The sequence below is a fragment of the Nelumbo nucifera genome, chromosome 3, assembly GCF_055504915.1.
Source record: "Nelumbo nucifera cultivar China Antique chromosome 3, China Antique-T2T, whole genome shotgun sequence".
In the NCBI taxonomy this organism is placed as follows: domain Eukaryota; kingdom Viridiplantae; phylum Streptophyta; class Magnoliopsida; order Proteales; family Nelumbonaceae; genus Nelumbo; species Nelumbo nucifera.
Window position 1 is genome coordinate 93,068,474 of NC_142651.1, and position 5,791 is coordinate 93,074,264.

Sequence of the window (5,791 nt, forward strand, 5' to 3'; positions counted from 1 at the left end):
GAGTACAGCTCCAACCAATCTTTTCCCAAAAGATTGAGATCAAGATCAAATCTTGATTGCTCCCAAGAACTGGAGATCGAACTGAAGGAATGGCAATGGCAGGAAGGTGGCGGCAGGAGAGAATTCGCAGTATGTAGGAAATCTCTCAATCTCTCTTTCTTTAAGAGAATAATGCTGTTGATTATATTAAAAGGCTGCCGCCCCCTTCCCCTTTTATAATCTCAAAGGGATCAACTCCTAATCAGATTATGAGTTGCTAATCCAAATCATATTTGGGTTAGAAGTCCCTTAGTGATAAGGAATAATCCTTATCTTATCTGCAGATCAGATCAGCTATCTCCTAATATAATTAGGAGGTTTCCAGATCTAAATCTCATTTAGATCTTGGACTCTCTGAGTGGATAGGGTCTAAGCCCAATCCTTTTAGCTTTTAGCTGACCCACTTCAGAATTCGCCCCCTTTAAATGACTGATCAAATCAGCCCAGTTCGAAATGGGCTTAAGGCCCATTTAAGGTTATGTACTCAAAAAGCCTTCCAAACTGCTGCCCAGTTGGGCTTCCTTGTATGGCATGGGACCCAAGCATTGATCTACACATCAGCCACATGGGTTCAGCCCAGCCTTTGTTACAAGGCCTGGCCGAATGCACTGCTGAAGACAGTGTACCCCCTGAAACCCATCAAATGGGCTCTATGGGCCCAACAGTTACACTAAGTGGTCCCTGGGCCAAGCCACCTTGTAACACCCAGGGACTGTGGGCAGATGCAAGATTAGCCCATCAGGTGTTATCCTCAATGGTCTTACACTTAACCTCTCAGCCCATAATGATCATACACTGCCCGACAAGAGAGGACCTCTCCCTCGGCTGCAAGGAACAGTGTTGCACTCTCCACTCATATGGATCCCGGGAATTAAAACCTTCTTGCAAACATTTTAGAAACCATAATATATATACTTTTATATCTTATATAAAATATATTTTGCAAAACAAATCTCAACGGTTGAAATCGGCTGCCGGCAGTCTTGGTTTCCATCAGTGAGAGTGCATCCCCGATAATTACCTTTGTCCGACAAAGGGGCTGATCCTGTCACTATGATCACCTACTCAGATGAATTCTTGGACTGTCCCAACATACCCAGGTTTTGACCCCCGCTAAGGATCTCACTGATTGGTACATCAAAGATAGCCCAATCCGACACCTAGTGCAGTATCATAATCGAGTCTAGGGGTCGGGTGTAACTTTCCAGTTTTGCCCATCAATCTCCAAGGTCCAGGGCAATACTGGAAATCTAGTCCAGTTCAAAGATTCAATTAATCCTACACTATATGTGCCTAGGGTCTCACCCTGGCAGCTGAGACAGACCACCCCAACCGACTTGGTGGCACCACAGTGTCAGCCTTGTCAAGATAGGTCTCCCCAGACCGACCCACTGGCTGTGAACATTCTAAACTAACACGAGTCTCATTAAGTGTCCAGTTTAAGGGGTATTACACAGAAACATACCAAGGGAACATGAATCAAATATGTATCTTTATTCATTTACAATAAACTCATAAAGTACATCATTCTGATTGAAGCTAAGGGCATACAAAACTGTCTAACACCACCTACAAATATAAATACTATAAATACCTAGCTAATGAACACTGAATGGAGGTGGATGAGATCAATATCTGTGGGGTTGTGTGTATCAAATATAAATAGTATAAATCCCCTCATGTTGCCCCATTTCAATAACTGTGGCCTAATAGTGGGGTCCCATGGCTTAAATGTTGTACTTTGCTCGTACAACCATGCCTGCAATTAGGGGTGTCAATGGACCGGTTTCGGGTTGGATATCATCCGAATCGAAAGTGATATGGACAAATTGGACGGTCCTAAAAATGATATGGACGCAGACCGGTCCGAACATGAATAGTCCATTCATAGAATGGACCGAAAATGGACAAAGCCACTAGTTCGAATGGTCCATTCAATGTTCATTTTCGTTTGAACTTTGAAGCATCAAGTGTGGAAGCTTTTGAAGGCTAGGGTTCAGCGCCTCTGTGCCTCCGTCGGTCCATCCTCAGTCTTACCGGTGGACGGCGGTATTTCTTTTGATCACCTGATTTTGTTATTTCACCATGCCTGATGCCATGTGCTCTCTCTCTTTCTCTCGCTCTCTCCCCTACATTTGAGCCATTGTCACTTGCCAGAAGTATACTTTGTTCCGGTGGAGGAGAAGCCCCATCCTTGCTGAGAAAGGATTATCGGAAGCCATTAATCTTCCACGATGGATGGGCGGTGGCAAGGCCTACACCATTAAACGTGTCGGCAGTGCTACTGTGAGTACCTATGGGAGTCATTCTAGCCAAATGCATGATTCAGTTAAAAGAGTGATAGATTTATTCAGATTTTTTCTTTTATTTTCTTTTTATGTTTTAGAAAGCCAAATGCATGATTCATTGTATAGACACTCAGGATATGAAAAATGGGAGTTTCCAAAGGGAAATGTATTTTATTTATTTTTTCTTTCTGCTTGTTCAGTTCAGTATGTACTGAGAGTTACATTGAGAGGGGTTCACTGATACATTGTGATATTTTTAACATTTGCCCAACTGTATTCATAGTTATCTGACCCTATGCATATATTTAACTATTGTTTGGGATTACTAGGTTTTGATCATTTGGGTTAGGCTTTCTATTTCTTTTAGGACAATAAATTAGGTTGGATATGTAATTGAAAAACCCATTTCACTGATTGGACCATGAACAATAAATTTGTTTTTTAACATACCTAACAAAAAAATATCATCACTGATTAGATTTTAAGTTTTTTTTTGCCTAAAATAATTGATTTTCCTGTTTATATTCTGGCTTTTGATAACTATACTTTCAGATGTTAAATTTGTTTTTTCAATTTGGGCTTTTTACTCTTTCATTTTAAGTGAAGTCTATGCATATGATGTCTTACACTTGGTCTCTAAGGTAAGTTCATTTGTTGACAAGTACATAGAATAGAAAAAAGCTCTGAAGGGTTGCTCTCATTAAAGAGCCTGTGGAAGTAGATATCAGCCATTTAATGGTATATGAGGGATTGGCTGTAGTGGGCTATTGCTCTGTGTCAAATTGGGTTTATTTTGGGTATTTGGTTGATGTGCATGTGGGCATTTTGGGTATTTGAGTATAGTGGTTTTGGGGTTTATTTTTTCTGCCCGGGCCTGAGTGGTAAATTCACCAAGAAAGAAACCGAATATCACCTGGGGGATGTTTCTAAGAGTTCGCATCAACGCCCCACAGGCACCTCAAACAATAAAAAGCCACCACTTGGTTATCCCACACGAGTCCACCCTTAATGTGTGCGGAGCTAATGGGACGAGTGTTAACTTTTCTTGTTAACTCATAAAAGCCAATATCTCCTCATATTCCCACCCTCGGTTGATAAGGAGTGGATTCGAATAGAACCAAGCTTAATATTTGGCTATTCGAGTTTGGCTCATCATAGAATTGAGGTTCGAATTTGAAATTAGCTCGACTCAAAAAACTTGTAAATTCCAGATTAGCTTGGTTCAAGCTCAATTATGAGCCAAATGTTCAGTAAAAATAAAAAATTATGCATATAAAAATTTATCTTATATATAAGCTTGATTAGACTTGTGTGTGAATAATATTTGAAATTTTGAATAGCTCATGAAAAGCTTAATTCTTGTTCGCCCCTATCCATGGCGATAACTCGTAAAATTTAAGCCTTACACATCAAACCTGGTGATGACACAGCCCTAAACCAATGAATGTACCAATCCTTCGACCCCAGATTTCCTATTCACTTTCTCTACCCGCACCTTACCTACAATACATTGTAGTTGCACATCCCACAATACAAGATGGCAATGTAGGGATGCAATTCAAGGCTGGTAGAATGTGGGCAGGAAACCTAGTTTGCAAATTCTTCACACTTGTTTGTTCATGATTGTGAAGTGTTTTGAAGAAGGAAAGTGTGAGTCATATGAATTCAGAAAATATAACTGAGAGGGATAATGTTTTGGAGTCGTTCACAAAATTTAATAGAGAGCTGAAAAGTACAGGTCTCTATTGTAAATTTATAAATTTTCAAAATATCAAAAATTCACATTTTATATCTGTCCGTGAATTGACATCATTCTTCTTAAAAAAATAATTTGGGTCTCGTAGGAAATAATGTATTTTCTTTGATTTAAAATAAAAAAATAGGATATAATTATAGCCTAATGACACCAAATACAACCTTAAGAGAAAAAATAAATTGTGATTTTATTATTCAATTCCTCTCAAAATATCTTTATGCATTCGTAAGGTTGAAAATGATGTAAGGGGGGAACTTATCATCTCAATTCTTGAGAGCGATAGTGTTAAATATTAATTTTGGGGTTTAATATAAATAATAGTAATATTTTTTTAAAAATAAAAACTAAAAATACTGTTCATCATTTTGCTCTTGCGATTTGTTCATCAGCACGCGGTCCGCCGTCCCATCAAAATTTATGAAAAAATAAAATATAAAAAAATCAGAATTTTTATTAAACAAAAGCATTAAGCATTATTCAAATTTCAAAGCACTAAATTCTATAAGAACAATTCAGCTTTTTGACACCGATGTTTAGCGACATATCTTTTCATCGTCCTTTCTCTTTAGAAAATTCGATTCAATGTAATTTGACACACCATAAAGGTATGACGGACCCAAACTCATGAATTTGAACCATCCATCCAACGGACCAACAATGGATTTGATAATTTAAATTTACCGTGTTTTATAAGTACCACAATTAGCTAGACAGTAGCCGTCAATTCCGGACGTTATTTTCACGTCTATCCACCACAACACGTTAATTAATATCTAGTCAATTCGGTTTGGTTTCAGCTCGCTTCACAATTTCATAACCCGCAGAACCCATAAATCAAGTTTTACAATCAACAAAGCCGGAACGGATCGAATCAACAAAATTAGATCTAGGCGGATTGATTTGATTGGATTTTACAATTTGGTGAGTAACCCCGAGCATTAAGGGCAATTTTGTCATTTCATTGACCACTACAAGTATTAAGAGTCCGTTTGGTTCACAATCCGAATTGAAATTGCCCATCCCCCTATTTGATTGGTTCTGACAGAAATCAGAATCAAATTCCAATTTATGCTGTTTGCCTGTTTCGTTCATCAAGAGGTTGGAATTGGAATCAACCATGATTTTCAATTTTGTCCCTCATTAAAAATTTATAAAAAAAAAAAACATATAAAAAAATAAAAATCCAAGTCCAACACAATCCAATTAACATATAAAGAGATAAATACATAATTTGAGGGTCTGTTTGGTTTGCAGTTAGAATTGGAATCGAAATCCTTTCGAGTCGGAATTGGAATGGCCTATTCCCATGATTTATTTGGTTCAGACAGAAATGGGAATGGGAAAATGGGAAAATGCCATTCCTGTAGGAATGGAAATGGGATTCCAATTCTGCCCAACCAAATAGCTGAAATCGGAATAACCCATTCCAATTCCGATTCCAGACCCCTATTCCTATGAACCAAATTGGACCTCAGATTTGATTCACATATAAAGTGATTAAAAAACATGAAAAAAAAAAGAAAAATTATTGGCTGATATGTTGTCATACTCCTCTAACAAACTCATTACTATAGCTTGAGCATGGTTAGCTGCTGAAGTAGCCTACATAAGTTGAACAAAACTATTGCCACCTAAACAAAAATCACTTTCAAGCTCACAATCTATTACTAGAAGGGGAAGAAGAAGTACATGTGTCGTGCTAGCTTCC